At 36.3% G+C, this 18,080-nt stretch overlaps 1 protein-coding gene across 1 annotated transcript in view; it reads left to right on the forward strand.

Annotated features, from left to right (window-relative positions):
• SPOCK3 (SPARC (osteonectin), cwcv and kazal like domains proteoglycan 3) overlaps positions 1-18,080 on the forward strand; it is a 229,735-nt gene that overhangs the window by 131,143 nt on the left and 80,512 nt on the right. The gene's annotated exons all lie outside the window — the stretch shown is intronic.

Genomic DNA, 18,080 nt, shown 5'->3' on the forward strand with positions numbered 1-18,080 from the left:
AAGCCCAGAGAGTTGTGGTAAATGGAGTTAAATCCAGTTGGCGGCCAGTCACAAGCGGGGTTCACCAGGGCTCAGTGTTGGGACCAGTTCTGTTTAATACCTTTATTAATGATCTGTATGAGGGCATTGTGTGCACCCTCAGTAAGTTTGCAGGTGACACCAAGCTGGGTGGGAGTGTTGATCTGCTTGAGGGTAGGAGGGCTCTACAGAGAGACCTGGACAGGCTGGATCAATGGGCCAAGGCCAGCTGTACAAGTTTCAACAAAGCTAAGTGTGAGGTCCTGCACTTGGGTCACAACAACCCCATGCAACGCTACAGGCTTGGGGAGGAGTGGCTGGAGAGCTGCCTGGAGGAAAAGGACCTGGGGGTGTTGGCTGACAGCCAGCGGAACATGAGCCAGCAGTGTGCCCAGGTGGCCAAGAAGGCCAGCAGCATCCTGGCTTGCATGAGGAATAGGGTGGCCAGCAGGAGCAGGGAAGTGATCATGCCCCTGTACTTGGCACTGGTGAGGCCGCGCCTTGAATATTGTGTTCAGTTTTGGGCCCCTCACTACAAGAGGGACATTGAGCTGCTGGAGCATGTCCAGAGAAGGGCAATGAAGCTGGTGAAGGGTCTGGAGAACAAGTCTTATGAGGAGCAGCTGAGGGAACTGGGATTGTTTAGCCTGGAAAGAGGAGGCTAAGGGGAGACCCTATTGATCTCTACAACTGACCGAAAGGAGGTTATCGTGAGGTGGGTGTTGGTCTTTTCTTCCAAGTTACAAGTAATAGTACAAGAGAAAAAGGCCTCCAGTTGTGCCAGGGAAGGTTTAGATTGGATATTAGGAAAAATTTATTCACCAAAAAGGTTACCAAGCATTGGAACAGGCTGCCCAGGGAAGTGGTGGAGTCATCACCCCTGGAGACATTTAAAGGACCTGTAAATGTGGTGCTTAGGAACATGGTTTAGCGGTGGACTTGTCAGTGCTAGGTTTTTAGGTTGGACTCAGTGATCTGAAAGGTCTTTCTTTCCTAAATGATTCTATCCTTCTATATTGATATACATTGAGGTATAAATGCATGAAATTGCGATGATGAGAAGCATGCTATATTAGAGTGACAAACCACCACATTTAAAAGTGTTGACAAACTTAAATAAACCCATAGTATGACATTTGGATCTGAAAAGATCATGTCAAATACAGAATTGGAATGTTTTAGGGATTTGGGAGTACTAGTAAGAATCTCTAGTAATAATTTTTAGAGTTGTTACACCAGTGCAATCATGTATCTGGGTGTTTTAGAGCTCCTACTTGAGAGAAAGCAGCTGTGCATATTTTTCCCCCCAAGTGGAGAATGTGAGGAATCATGGGACAGGCATAACCATGTTAAAATCTGAATAGTGCTTAAAGTACTACAGAGAGCATTGAGTTGTCTATGACTTTAATGATTACTCGAGAGGGGGGGAATGCAGTAGTCAGCCTCCAGCCCTGGATGATGAAATGTGGTTTAGGAGGCACATGCGAATGTTGTGCTTTCTGTTCCTCCATACTTTACAGTGAGTACACAGCAGGAAATAGACTGGATGCTGATGGTGTTTGGAACATTATGTCCCAAGGTCCTTTGTGCAATCTTGCAGCCTCAGAGCATACGCATAGATATGACTGAAGTAATCTTCAATTATGTATAGAGAGCAGTTGTAATATCTGTAGTTGTTCTAGTGGAACGTTCTCACAATACTGTGCCATTTGAATGCCCATAATTCAGTAGGAATATGGAGAGTTAGAGAGTATTCAGAAAACAGCCACAGAATAGCTGAAGGTCAGAAAACATACCTTATCATGAAAGACAACAGGAACATTTTATGCATTTGTTTACAATGGAGGATTTGTAATAGACTAAGAAGGCTGTGCAGCTACTATTTTAATACATATTTGGAGACAAACTTTTTTACAGGCTCCCAAAAGTAGCAAAGGTGTGTTATGATTTCACAGAGGAACCCAAATTAGAAAGTCAAAGGGTACCTTTTTCCAACTTTGCAAAATACAAGTTTCCTAACGTGTTATGTGAAGCTTTTTCTTGTTATAAAGCAGATGATGATAGTAGAAATGATAATCAGTTTAGTCTGACATGAAGTAAATAAATCTCTAAATAGCGTCAAACCTTTTTTTTCCCCATGTACTTGCTTTGAACAGGGCATGTTGCCAGACTTATCAATAAGTTTTTGTGCATGATATGAGACATGCATACATTAATCATGAAATATAAAATAAATATTGCCATATGATTGTTTGTCCAGCTGACAATTGAGTGTATATTCAGTTTAAGCTTTCATTCAGGCAGGTGTGTATTTATGTAGTTCAAATACCATATGGACAGCACATCTGAATAACAACAGATTCAGAAGAAACATATAATTGTACCTGCTTATGTAGGTTTTGCCAAACAAGACATATAGGGTTTGTTTTGGTTTTTTTTTTAATACTGCAAATGACCCTAAACCCTCCTGAAAAGCCTTGCAAATAGAAAAAACTTAAAAAGTAATATCTGTGTCCATAATGAAGTTTTTCTGGAAAGAACCCTGTAAAATGGAAATCAAGATAATAAAAATATTTATAAGGGCCTCATTCTTTATCATCAGATGTGCTGATTTATATTGTATTCAGCTGTTTACACCTGATTTACATTTACATAGCGATATCTCAAGTCTAAATATGTTTGAGAGGTGTCCAGCTGTGTTTTGAAGGTTACAACAAATTAATGACTGCAAGGTCTACCATAAAGGAGGATGGTCAGCCAAACTCCTTGAATGTGGTCAGCAAGCTCCTTGTGATGATACAGTGCTGTGATTTATTTAATTATAACTAATGGTAGCATTTTTTCATTGAGAGGTAAGCTTTGCACTTGACTGTGGTGGTAATTCTTACATCTTTGGTACTATTGATGTTCTTTCACAACAAAGTTGTGTAGTAAGAATAAGTTCAATAACATATGCATGAATTTAGCACCAATGCTGATTGGACCATAGGCCTCTGTTGTTGTGTCAACACAGACCCTTCCTTAAGAAAGGGTAAAAAATACAAGAAAACAATTTTAATTTCTTTAGCAAGTCGAGAAATAATCACGTTCAAAAATAAGAATTGATTATTAAATCTTATTTACAAAAAGTGCATTTGACAATATTTGTATGAATAGGAAGGTGGGAAAAAAGTGTTCTGTGTTTTTGTAGCTCTTGTAGTTCAGCTCTTGCAAAAGTTGAAGAGGCATTTTTAAATATACAATTTGGAAATGAGTGGAATGGTAAATTAGTTACTGAATATAAATTAGAAGATGTGAAGACAGTTTCATAGAAGTCCCTTGTAAATAGAAAATATATGTTCATTTTCCCTGCCAGCAGCCTTGATCTTACAAGTGCTTCTGTGTGGGAAGAGGCATCACAGGACTGAGACAATATTATTTCATACATTTCACATTCCTGACAAACAGTGAGGATAGAGAGATTATCAATGTTATTCAAAATAACAAAAGGTGATCTTACTAAACTTTATGACATTGCTGTCTCATTTGTCTGCCTAGGTATCACAACATTGTAGGAAAGTTTGCGTAACCATTCTGACACGTATTGGCACTATTCCTGCACTGTTTTTGCTCATTTATAGAAAGAAAAATATCTGCTTGTTCCTCTTCTCCCTACCCCAGTCCACTTGAGGCTGAAAAACATCAGTTTGATTTTGTAGAGACTTGTACTTCTTTACATATCTTCACCAGTAAGTGTCCTGGGTCATATCAGAAATCATTTGACTTCTTCCAGTGCTGACAAGTGAAGCTGGTTTTAATGAAATTGGAGTTTTTTAAACTGATTGGGCTGACCTTATAAAGATAAGAATGGCAAATATGTTTGTCTGAGAGAATTAATAAGTGTGAAATTGAAATCCTAAGAGAAGGCTAAAACATTATTTCCTCAGGTGTTTACAACTGTTTTGTGTTTACTACTGTTTTGTGTTTACTATTTTATTCTGTCACTGACTACTCTGTCAGAGTAAAGTATAGCACTCAACACTTAGAATTCTTTTTGTAAAAAGCTGAAGTTTACCACAGTTGAAATAAGATGATCTTAAATTCTTCCTTATTCCATGACCTTAAAATGAAGTGGGTCAAGATCATGCTGCAGTCAGTAGGCAGTCCCAAATATTACCTGCTCTGACTATGCAATCTCATTTTTAAGCTTAAGTTAGAGATATGATTAGTGTTTTAATATGTATTATATGGTAAAAGCACATCAATATTCATAACAACTTGAAAGTTAATTGAGAGTTTTTCAATTATTGGTGTATGTGGGGGAAAAAAAACCACAGAGACTAATTTGTGTTAATAACAATTCCATAAAAATTGGTAGGAAAAGACTCTTAAGAATAACTTTTTCTGAATATACAGTTCATATGTATTGCACATAAAACTGAAAAAAAGGAATCTTCAGTCACACAGAAGAACTTGTACAAATTTTATCACTACATGTCACTGTTTATTTAAATACAAAGCTGAATCTTACAGCTGTATTATGTATTCTGAGTTACAGAACAGAGGAAACAGATTCTGAAACATGTGCCTTTAGGGTAGCAGTGGACACAAATCCAAAGAAGTGCTCTTGGGAAAGAAAAAAGTAACTTTTCTGGGAGATTAAAAAAAAAAACACCTTTATTTGACCCATATAAAAACCGAGAAGGTATTAGAGGTATTAGAGCTGCCAAGCAGTGCTAAAATCTTTGGAGGAAGATGAGTAGAGGATACTACTGGATTTTTAGAGTGTAAGAAGATTTGATCAGATACATTTTATGAGTATATGAGAAAGTATGAAAGGGTTTTTTTGGTTGTTGGGTTTTTGTTGTTGTTGTTTTGGGTTGTGGTTTGGCTTTGTTTTGTTCTTTTTTTTCCTCCTGAAGGGAGTTACATCATTTCAACATTTATGTTATGTCATTGCTGGAAGGGTGATATGTTTTCCAGAATGTTACAAATGCTGTTCATGAGGATGTGCCATCAAATTGAAGTAATTTTACATTGGCATATGAATAGGAGTATGCCTCCCAGTAGATAAGAGGTTAGTTTACTACATGAAATGGATCTTAAAAAAAGTAAACAAACAGATGAGTTTTGGGGAAAAAATTGGCAAGTACAGAAAGAATGAAAAGTTTAAATGGTCAAGCTGTACATTATTTTAACTCCTACATTACATCAGTCACTTTCCAGAAGTAATGTTTCTTTAGTTATCTTCTATACTTACTATTCAGGGGAAGAAAAAGCATGTTCTGGTGAAATTGATCATTAACTGATCTATTCCACCTATAAGCCTACCTAAAGAGTTGAATAAAGTTTTGAAAGTAAGTTTGAGGCTGCCTGCTGGCTCTCAAATTCAAGTGGTTGACACAGCTGACATGCATGATGATAATATTAAAGGGAGAAGATGGAAATCCTTCATTCAGATGTTAAGTACTGAGATGCTTATAAATGGACTCTTCTTCCTTGTTCTCTGTGTTCATTTTCAAGTGAACACTGTGACTGTTCCCATGCGAGGGAAGGGGCTGGGAGCATGGGCAGCAAGAGTGAAACTTGCAGTTACAAGGCAAAGAGAAAGACAGACTGTGTGTGAATCACTCTGTAGGGTTCTGAATGTGATGAGTGCAATATCAATCTACTTTTATAATGGCAAAAGAAGATTCTTGTGGCAACTAGTGTTTTGAACCAATAGTAAAATTATCTATTTTCTAGTGAAAACTGTTCTGTAATTATACTCAATGTAAAATAGTAGATCTTGTAAGAGTCACCATTCTAATGGTAACATTAATCAAAATATTGTCACTATTTGTCTTCTTTGGGCTGTAGAAGTGATTATTAGTTATTTGCTTGTTTCATTTATGTTCTTTTCTAATTTTTTATGTTTCTTTTTTCTTCACTCATTTTTTTAGGAATCATAGGCATTAAGATGCTTTCTGATGAGAACTGTATCTGTAATAGGACTATCAAATGCAGGTATTAAAAAGAACCATATTATGCAAAACAGGTTGTGAATTAATAACTTTGACTTCTTTTTTAATAAAATATACATAATCATTAAAAAATTAAACTCATACCCAACCCTGCAGTCTTGTAAATGTGAAACATGCTGATACATAGAACCCACATTTAAATGACACCAACCAAATCTGATTATTGCGCATCGCATATTATTAGGAACTTTTTAGATTCTTGTTCAACAAGCTGTAAGAATGTAAGACTTGAGAAAAATCTTCTGGTTATTATATATAGATTTAAAAATTATTTTCATTGACTGAAGAGAACTGGTTTCTGTCTTTAAAAAAAAGTATTCTGTTTTATTAAATAATGTGTAAAAGAAAAAGGAAATTATTTTCACTTCTGTGTTCTCTGTCTTGGAAAACAAGTTGAAGAATTTCTTTGCATTCTTTTGGAGCACAAAATGATGGCTTTGTATATTGTATTCAAAGAGGTAAACTCTGTAAGGCTGACACAAAATTATGTAATGTTCTGTCTTTGCAAAATAGAAAATGATGGGTTTGAGAGCTGTTTAATAATTCTTTCAGCTTTATAAAATGAAAAAATTTTGAGAAAAGGTGATTAATAGAAAAGATTAAAGCATTGCATTATGACAAGTTCAACCCCTTAGATTAGCATAGAAATCACTTATGAAAGACATGTGCATATCTTGGCAAGTGATCAAAAGGTGAAGTATAAGTTCATAAGTTAACATACACTATTGAAAATCTTTCTGAAATAATACATTATTGCTTCACCGAAGTGGGATATGTGTGTGTATGAATCTCAATTCTATATTTTAATATTGTCTATACATTATATGAACTAAAATATGTATAGAATTATTTGAGGCTTCAGTTCTGGAATCAGTTAAAATTGTGAGCTATTAAAACCTGCTCAGCTTTATTACTGTCAGTTTCTGCCGTGCTTGTGAAAGATTTAACCATTGATTATTAGTGAGGAATATAATGGAATTTTTTTAATTTTACAGACTAAAGAATAATAAAGCAATTTTTTTTAAAAAAAAGCACTTAACTAAGGTAGGAGATTCTGAGTGTATCACTGACTGTTCAGGTGAGTAAAAATGTGTATATTCACAGAAAGGAAAGAAGTCCTGTTTAGGTCAATATTTCTTATGAAGTAGAAGATCTCTTCTAGACAACGTGAATTAGGAAAAATAGAAGGTGGGTTGGTAAGCATAAAAATTATGAAGTCAATCTTGCCAAGGTAATTTTTCACCATCTACTATGTGAAAATAATATACAACAAAGGAAAGATCTTTATCATTTAAATAGGAATATGTTTTCATATAATTTCAAAATAATTGAAGAACCTTCTTGTGTAACTTCACTGTTCTTTCCCCACCTGATTTTATTTTCTCTACCTTTATATCCCTACGCTCCCCTTCAAGATGTTGCATTAGAAAGACAAAAAAAATCAGCCTTGAGTGACATTTTGCTTTGCAGACTGAATGTATGCAGAGCTTTGATTATGGTAAACTCTTTTTCATGTAGAAGGGTCTTTTTTATGTTTTGTATGGTTTCTGAAAACAGTAATCCTTGAAAACTTCTAATAGTTGTTCCTACTATCATATGAATCATTAGTAACTCTTTCTTTTGGCCTCAGCTTTGCTGTATCATTTTATGATGCATTTTGGCAGAAATTATTATCTGCTGTGGTAATTTATCTCCATTAAACCAGCAGATTTTTACCATGATTACTAAAGTAGTTGTCAACCCAGACCACTGTATTGGTTTTAGTTTTGTTCTGCACAGAACTAACAATTTAGGGCAAGCACGTAACTGTTAGAGAGATTGCATTCTGCATTGTTGATAAGATGTCTGAAAAAGAATTTGCCTTAAACTGTGTGGATATTGCAGAGCCTATGATTCTTTAGCAGTTCGTATTCCTGCAGTTTGATTTTACGTGTCAGTGCCATGGTGGTTGTGATGGTTTTTGTTTTTTGTCTTTTGGTGGGTTTTTTTTGTTTGTTTGTTTTTTGGTTTTTTTTTATTACATTGCTGTAGCCCTTTTGGCTGCATCTGCTCCTAGGAACCTGCTAAAGAAATACCTTTCACAATGAAAAGGGAGGAAACAGAAGTGAAGGCCCCTGTTTGTATATTTCATCTATAGGAATCGGTGTTGAGTATGGATGAATGTGTGCCTTGGGTCTTAGGTTTCTGAGTGCCTGCCATCCAGTTCTTCCTTTATAGATTCATGGATGTTTCTGCAGTCTCCACGGAGCCTGGGGAAAAAGTGGGGAACAAGAGAGTGTAGGACATGCTGGCACAAATTAGCTGGTGCCATTTCTTGTGTTGTGGGGAGGGCAATTCAGTCCTTAGAAGAAAGGGGGTTCTGACAGTGATGCTGTAATTCACAGACACAAACTTTATAAATTGTTGTACTCATTGAAAACAAAAAATTATGAAAGAATAGGGGTAATTTCACTGGTCTTCTTTCTTTTACTAATATTATGGACTGATTGATTTGGGGTGCAATGAAGCTAATAAAAAGAGTAATGTAATGATATTTTGGAAAAATTTTTTTCTTCCTCAAAAATGTATGCTTAAAAAAGAAGGTGGAGAAGAAAAAACTGAAGCTTAGAACCAAGGCAGCAAACCCCCCCATATGCCTACATTAGTATTTTGCTTCAGTTGGGAGTGTGCTCCTGTGTGAAAGTCTGATTATCTCACTTACCTTGCTCTGGTTTTAATGGTGAAGTGGCTCTCAGGGTATATGCAATGGGTTCATTTCCATGAAAAAATAAAAAAACCAAGAGATGTGCTCCAGGATCCTATTAATGTGTACCAACATGCCACACTAGAGTGAGTTCAAAGTTAAAAAACTAAACAGAAAAACACACATTGCTCCCCTCTCTCCCAGAAGCATGGGTATTAGGTTCTAAGCACCAGGTGTTTCACTCTATAGGTGTAATCCTGTGGTACTTGTTTGCTAATGCAGGTACACCAGTTGAATTCAGTGGAAGAGTTCTGTGTTGTTCTGTGATCCAAGGTCTATATCTAATACTGCTGAATTAGCCCCAAAGGCCTTTATAATCTTTAGGAATCATTGTCTTGTTGCTATGGAAACATAGCATCCTGAACTGTAGTTGTGATATGTGAAGCCTAATGCAACAGAACAAAACTGTCACCCACTGGAATTCGATAGGAGTATTCTTGCTGAATTCAACAGGACCAGGATTTTATTTACAATCTTTAAATCCTAACCTACACACAACTGATAAAAATTAAAGGCGTTGCATCTAACTTTGCTCGATGAGAATTCACTGACCATTGTACTGTAGAAATTATAAAACATGAGGTTTGTATTTGATGATGTTAGTTTTGAAGGAATTAGCTTGTCTTCCAGCATATATCCTTTTTTAACCTCCTTTTATTGCATGTCTCTATTAAGTAGTGATTGTTGTTAAGTAATGGTTGGTGACAAGGATTTCTCAGTGTGGCCCCTAGATGGCACAGTGATTTGCACATCCTGTACATTCACATGCTGTTAAATGGATGCCTGCATAAAAAATAGCCTCTAGAGAAATTACATCCTTTACTGTAAAAAAAATTCAAAGAAAATAAAAATCTGAAATTTCCTGTTGTTTTGTTGAAAGAAATCACAGGTGTAACAAAACTGCCAATATTAAAAGAACTGAAAAATATATGAATATACTAGAGATCAACCAATACATAGTTAATTGTCTTCTAGAGGTAATAGGGTCTTTTTTTTATACAATATAGAAGAATTCGCCATATCTCATGTTGGAGGCTGAAATAACTACGCTGAAGAGCCAAATCAGAATTCCTGTGATAGGTGAATTGCTCTGCCATCTGCAATTGCCTTCTTCATCCAAGTTTTTCTTCCACTGTGTTCTTTACTTCTGAACCTATAGTTATAATCTTCCCTCTTTGGAGCACTTTGCTGAAGCAGTTTTTACAGTGCACAAAGGCTCTGTAAGGAGGATACATGCTACCTAAAAGTACAAAATTAATTATTTTCAAATAGACACAATATATAGCTAGGACTGATTTGCTGTGAGACTAAATATGATGTTGCTCTCCATCTCTTGCAAGATACCCAATGAGTCCTTGCTGCCCAGGCAGTTCAGTCAAGTATAACAAGTGTTGACTTCCATTGCGTCTTGAAATGGGATGATCCTCAGTGTTGTTTAAACTTCTGACTCATTTTTTTTCCTTTTACGATTTTATAACTTTTTGTACCTGTGGCTTGTTTTCTTCCCACCCGTGACTGACCTTGTCTCAACAATCTTAGTTCTGTCTGCAGTTTCACCTTTCTTGTATTGCATGGTTCCAGTCTACATAATTGCTCATGGCTCTTCCTCACAACTCAGTAGTTTCCTCAGAAGTTTGTGCCAAAGTTATTCAGCCATGCCATAGCAAAACCTCAGTTCTTAGGAGGAAAGCTAGGCAGTTAGCTGTTAATTAACTCCATGAAATATGTGCCATTCTTTATTCCGATGGTCTGAACTGCAGATACTCATGAAGCGATGGAGTGTGCTTTGGTGCTCCATTGACCTGCATGTCCAGATTTCCTTCTCAGAGACAGTGAGAAGATAGTTTATGCTCAGCTCTCACCCTTAGTTGGTGAATCTAAAATTTTGACAGCTTCGCAGACTCAGGACTTCTGTCATTTGTGGAGTAGGCAGGAATAAAAGGCAATAAGTTCTCAAAAAGTTCACAAAAGTTGTACAGAAAATTACTTAAATCTGTGGCTTTCTTATTAAATAAACAACCCCCCCTGGACTGTGCTGTCCTTGACCTGATTATCCACTAAGTAGTTCAGTGAGTATGTATTCTGAAGCCATAAAAATAAGGATGAAGGATGTTTCCAGTATCACTAGTTTGATCATATGCAGATTTCAAGGAATTCAACATTTTTGATGTTGAAATATAACATCTATAATACGGATACTCATTGGGAAGATGCAGTTTCGTTCCTACCTTCAACAATACTTTATACCAGTTTGTACAAACAAACAAAATATTTGTTCATTGTGTTCAGTGTGAAGTGTTGAAAATAGTAAATACTCATCTATTTAATAGTATCATAATTTAGATATTGCTTGTGCTCATGTGTCTCACTTTTATTTAAGTAACATTATGGATCTGCTAGTTTAAACAGAGAATGTAATGGAGTTATTACAGATTCTTGTTAAGGGTCTACTTACATCTCTATCCTTAGAAAAGTTTCAGCGCAGTGACAGAATTTTCTGTGACAGAAAATAAAGTCTGTGTTATGCATGAATGCTTTCTGCACCTCCAGTATTTGCCAAGCAAAGTCTGCTTCAGGTATGTGTATGTGACCATTTCTAGTTAAATACATAGGAAATGCATGGAACTATGTCAGATCATTTCATAGGAATGCAGCAGGCATATCAATAAATAATGCTCAACTTCAGTGTAAATTTATTGTTTTTCTGACTTTGATGTATATAAATGCCTGTGTTAGATAATGTGTTAGATAATAATGGACAAATCATGCTCTCCAGAACTGTGACTCCAGATAGTGCTATCTTGGTAGTCTGGAGTCTGTGCTGGAAGCAGAAGTGAGAGACAGGAGGAGAGTGAAGAATGTGTTCATTTTTGCCATCTAGATTCTACTAAATTTCCTAGAATGGTTAGGAATAGTATCAGCTGGGAAGGAAGGGACTTTATAGATATATAGGGGAGAGAGAAGGATTCTGATGCAGTTCAGAGAATCACAGGACCACAGAATGGTAGGGAGTGGAAGGGACCCCTGGAGATCATCTTGTCCAACCCCCCTGCTTGAGGAGGCAAACCTAGAGCAGGGGGGGCACAGGAACACGTCCAGAAAGGGTTTGAATGTCTCCGGGGAAGGAGACTCCGCAACCTCCCTGGGCAGCCTGTGCCACTGCTCTGGCACCCTCACAGGGAAGAAGGTTTTTCTCATATTGAGGTGGAACTCCCTGTGTGCCAACTTGTGCCCATTGCCCCTTGGCCTGTCGTTGGGCACTATTGAAAAAAGAGTCCAGCCCCACTGTCCTGACACCCACCCTTTAGATATTTATAGGTATTGATGAAATCAGTTCTTGCTATCTTTTCAAGTACAGCATCTTCTCAGTCCTTTAACAAGTCTATATTCTGCCGTTGTCTCTATTGCCATTGACAATACTTGAACATCCTTTTTCTGTGTTTGATCTTTTACTAAAACAAAGGTTTTTAATGAGAAATTTTTAAGGAGTAGCTACAGCTGGGAGGGGTGACTCTGAGACGTTGAGCTGAACAGAGCTACTGTCTCTTACAATCTGGAAAGAATATTTGGAACCTTTTCTACAGAGGTCAACTTTTCCTACAGATTTCAATAGTTCTTTTACCATGGACTAGCTTTTTTAATTCCACATATACATAATTGACTACCATCTGGAATTTAGGGGCCCTGGTAAAATATCTTTGATTACTTTTTTTTTATTATTCTAAGTTTCAGTGCCAGGTTTTCTTTCCCTTTATTTGCCCAATATCTGCATTATCTGCCAATTATATACTCTAAATCTCCTTTTTTCCCCCCCTTCATTTAGGTAATTTAGATTTTCTTTATAATTTTTTTTGTAGCTGTATGTCTCCATGTCATGGTTTAGCCAGCAGCTCAGCCTCACGCAGTTGCTCGCTCACTCCTCCACTGGTAGATGGGGGAGAGAATCAGAAGGGTAACGCTCGTGGGTTGGGATAAGAGCAGTTTAATAATCAAAATTAAAAGAAACAACAACAGAAATGCAACGTAAAGGAGAACAACGAGAGGCGCAAAGCCCCGGGGGAGGGGGGAAGGGAATTAACCGCTGAAACAAACCGCGCGCGACGCAGCCGCCCGCTGACCCGCTGCCACGCCACTCCCGAGCCGCAACCTCCCCCCCTTCATATACTGGTCATGGTGTCACATGGTATGGAATGAACCTGCCATTGGCCAGTCGGGGTCAGCTGCCCCCACCATGGCCCCGCCTCGCCCAGCCCCCCCCCCGCCACGCGGCAGAGCGCGGGAAGCTGGAAAGGTAGCCGACCCTCACAGTGAGGAGAATTAACCCCTTCTCGGCCAAAACCAGCACACTCCTAAAGATGTGACCAACCATATAGCAGTTCTGATCAGAAAATTATGATAACATGTAATAATTGACTCAAGCTTTTTAAATTTTGTTCCTTCTTTGTAAGTTATATTTCAAGCGGGTTAGAAAATTATGTGCTACTCAATGCCTAACTAGGTAGATTACAAGTGTAGCAATTTGAGAGGTCCTAAGAAAACCCTTCAGCCTATTTTGTGTTGATAACCTTTTTTTAAAAAAAATCATACAGTATTGATATCTGTAATAGACAATTTTATACTCTAACATCTCAAATCTTCACCACCTCCCTCCCTTGGTGATTTACATAGTCATTTCTAAGTAATTACTCCTTGAAATGCCTGTATCATTTGCCAACCTAATGGAAAAGAAGGTTGGTGTGAGCACTGCATTCAGCTGTTCATATATTAGGCTCCCATTCACCTCTCAGGCAACTCCAGATAAGTTAAATGATGAGAGAACTCGCTTCTATGTTGCTGTGCATTCTTTGCCTTTCTGTCTCATTAAAATGCTATACTAGCTAACTTAATCAAAATAAAGCAAATTTTATTCCAGGAAATTTCAGCAGCAGCATTGCTTAAAACTTTTTTCTTTTTAAAAATATAGCGCTGTTTTCTTTAGATTTTAGTTTATTATATAAGCAATTAGAATAGTATTATAATTTACATTCAGAATAAAATACTGGTTTTTTTGCTTTGCAAAAGTAGGCAGAATGTTGCTGAAAAAAATGGAGCTGTATGACAACAAGGCAAGAAACTACCTTAAATTGTAAACTTATCTTTTTAATACACGTAGGTGAAAGGATACCTACTTATTTTCATTCTCTGGTATAAATGAGGGAGTAACATTTTCTTTTTACATGAATGGAAAGAAATATTCTTCTAAATTCTGAAATACTAATGAGTATGTATCCTTAGTGATCCTGACAGAAATGATAGATCGTCCATAAATTTCTAATCCCATGTCTTGTGTGAAGATGCTGGGGAAAAATAATAACTGAATTTATATAATCTCATATGCACCTGCTAAACATTATGATGGTCTGTCAATAAATACAGATATCTTGCCAACACTGTTAAAGTTGCTAAAATGTATTGTATTTTCCCATATTAACTTCATTAATCTTTGCTTTATCTGTCACAAATTTATTCAATTCTTATTAGTTTCTTAAGACAGAATAGTGCAAAATAATGAAACAAGTCAAAATAATATAGACATACACACATAGAGACTGGCAATAATGTCATGGTTTCTTTGACATTTGAAAGAAACATCTCAACAATATATTGATAGCTATAGTTTTCTTCCAGGATGCTTCCACATTAAAAGGGAACGTTGAAGGAAATTCAGTCAACTCTGATGAAAGCAAATTAGATTTTGCAGTACAAGTGCTTTTTCTGATTATAGTAATCTGACACAGCCTGATTGTGTCCCCAAAGGCTATGGCAAAATATAATCAGGCAGTCTATAAATTAGAATAATTCTAAAATCTATAAAAATGTGAATGTAGTTGATGGAGAAGAGTTTCAGGAGTTCTTTGAGAGATGAGATTTTCAGTAACTCAGATTTGTTTCTGTCAGTCTGTATTTGAAGACCTGTATTTGAAGATTCTCAAATCTACCTATAAAATAATAATTTTTTTGAAGTGAAATGGGCACTCATGTTTTATAGATGTCATTAAATAAGTCATGTTGCCAAAGAGTTGCTTGCAGCTAAATTTTCAGTGGGTTACATTAAGCATTCTCAAAGTATTTGCAGGCGCGATCACTGTGTATACAGGAAGGTAAGTTTATGTATGCAAACAGGTACATAGGCTAAAGTAATTGGGCAGATTGGCTAATTATGTTTCTAGGCATGCAGTTGCATATGCAATCTAAAAGCATATGCACAATTTGGTGAATGCAAATTAATGCAATCACAAGTGTTGCTGGTAAATTAAACCCATATATTTAATTTTACATGTTAGTTGTCAACAATGTCAGATAAGGCAGAGCTCATGTATTGAGTAACAGTTATTCTATTACTAGACAGATCCCAAAGCCCTTTTCAGGAAATTTAGAAGTATAAAATTTGTCAGTGGATGAGGTTGACTTTTACGTGGCATCATGTATTTATTGTGGCAAAATACTAACAAGTGCAAGAACATTAGTAGCGATTGCAGTGGAATCACAAGATTAAATGGCAGAGTTTTGGTAACTGCAAGTTGCAGTGATCTGGATTTTCTTCTTGCATATTGGATCAAAAATAATAAATACAAAGATGTGAAAAAGGTAATTTCTTATACTGAAGTAACTGATTTTCTTGTTTACTATTTCTTCTTTAATATTTTAAAATGTAAAAAACACTGCTTTATCTGCCCATCTCAGGTAAATGATAACAAATTATATATACTGTAGTTAAGCAGTCTTTCTGTATCTTATTGCATGACATCGTGGACATACACCAATGATCTTGAATTAAGATGATTTATGTCATTGCAGTAGTTTCTCAGTTATCTCCATGCCAATAGTTTGTATGCTTATTGCCTAGCTGTAAAAAGAGTAAACACAACACCTGGTAACAGAAATAGTCAACAGGAACAAATGTAATGCAATTAAATAATGGTGAAAGGAAATGACTGAGTATGTAAGTAAAAGGCATTATTAATATATTTTATGAAATGCACATATATACCATAACGTGTATTAAAAATGCTTTTAATTGACTTTTCATATTTGCCTGTCATCTCAGTGACTGACAACCAGAAAAAGCTGTTTGGTAGCTATGATAATACAGAATCTAGTTTCTGTATCATTGTACTAAAGCTTGTGAAGAGGTGTCCATCCGAAGCATTTCCATGACCAAGTATCTCTGGATTGATACCTTACAAGTGTAATTATTTGTAATTTATTTATCATTATACCTTCCATTCCAAGTTTGGAAACTACAATTATTTCTGTTATATAGACAGTTATTATTAGTTACATAGAAACCAAGATTCTGAGTGACTTGCTGAAGGTCTTGGGTGGTGTTCTGTGTATAAGAGGAAACTTGACTCTTTTCACCCAAAATTGAGTACCCTGAGACAGCCTGCATTTAAAAGCCTAACAAAGCAGAACTTAGCTGAGAGAAGGTAATCTATCAGACTACATAAAATATTTTCCAGTTGCTTCCTACCTCTCCACTGGTTGTCACAGACCTGCAATTTCTGCGTCCTAAGCTTGTTCTAGGACCCTGTTGTGGTCCTTCCTGACACAATTCTCTTTTCCTTCCTTTAGATGATTTTACTTATCTGGTTTAGGGCTAGAAAAGGGCTATTCTCTCACCACTACTACCCCCACCCCCCACCAGCTTGTCTTTAAACTTCATTGAGGGCACATACAAGGGCGCGGATATGCTAAAACCCTGTAATCACCATTATTTCTTTCTTCAATATGTTTTAAGCACCTACACCCAGCAGCCCCTGTGTGTGTCTCAAATCCTGCTTCCAGTTTCTGTTTTTTTGCCGATATCAGCGGGGTTCTCTCTGACGATGTCTATAACTTTTGCAATTGATTTATGCAGCATTTTAAAGTTACTGTATCTCTGACAAACAGAAATTTAATCAGGTTGATAGCTGGAACTCTGGTCCTGTCAGTAACCTCAGGCTACTGGAGCACTTCTGGAAAACTGTGAGCTATAAAAGTAACAAGAAGTACGAGAAAGGTGCAGCTGTCTGAACAATCTAATTATGGTGGAGCTCATGTGGATGATTAGAAAACTCTTCAGTAGAGTGAGGGGAGCAGCAATAGTCAGATTATTACTATATATTATGTATAAGCAAAGATACAGTTCAGCTTTGCCTTTCTTTAAAAGAAATGAAATGGTTTGTATTTAGTCTTCAAATGATGCAACTCCGCAGAAAAGATTGTTATTTATTATTAATTAGGGTGGTATGTTTGAATTATTTCCTTTTTTAATACTTCCTGATGGACATAAAAAATTCCTGTACAGATATTTTACCACTCATTAAGCTTCATGTAATTTAAGCTATTCACTGGCTTTTTCAGCAGTAACTGCTAATCTCTGTGTACATTTCAGGTCCCTGTTTATACTGTAAAAAGGCTGTGCAGTTCAAAATTTAGCCACAAAACATAATCTTAAACTTCTATAAGTTACATGATTTTTTTTTTCTTCTTAAAGACTATACTTACAGCCAAAACTATGAATAGTATAAAAACATAAGCATAGCTGAGAAATGGGGTTTTGGATTTGATCATCACCAGTTTACTGTTAGGTGTGTGCTTTTAGTCTTTTACTCTGCACATCATAAAACCAGAGGATCATTGTTTCATTTATTTTCATTACTCCAGACAAGTTCTTCTCAAACAGTGATTCATGACTAATTAGCAAAATAATTCTTGATTTATCTGTAGGTGAATCAAGTTGAAAGAGTTCTGCTCCATTAAAGATTTTATTTGAGTTTTTTATAAGTTTGAACATTTACTGCTTGAGTGTGTCCTAATAGTCGTTGCTGTATTCTAAGCATAATCATTTTTAGGTTCCTCATTAAGATTCCAAGCAGAAAACACAATATAAAATAATGCATTATCATTCTATTTTCTTATTTATATGGAAGCCATTAATAGATAAAGCATATTGTAGGTCAGTTTGTGAATCAGGCAGCTCACAAAACAGCTGTTTCAGGATACAGTGGCTGTTAAATGCTTTCATAGTTGCGAAAAGCAATTGGAAGAATTAATGAAATAAAAATTAATACAAAGCTGCAAAGAGAAAACATGTTTGTCTGAGGATGGCCATATGCCACAAATTACTGAAGGCTAGGAAAGGGTGTTCTCAGGAAGCATCAGTAACTTATTTTAGTCTTTTAGTCTGACCCAGTGTAGCTTTTTTTCTGGGTTAAAATGATTCATCTAGCTGTATCTACCTGTTTGTATAAGCTTACACATACATGCTTATGCAGATCAATTCTGTAGTCCAG

The sequence above is a fragment of the Phalacrocorax carbo genome, chromosome 4, assembly GCF_963921805.1.
Source record: "Phalacrocorax carbo chromosome 4, bPhaCar2.1, whole genome shotgun sequence".
NCBI lineage: Eukaryota > Metazoa > Chordata > Aves > Suliformes > Phalacrocoracidae > Phalacrocorax > Phalacrocorax carbo.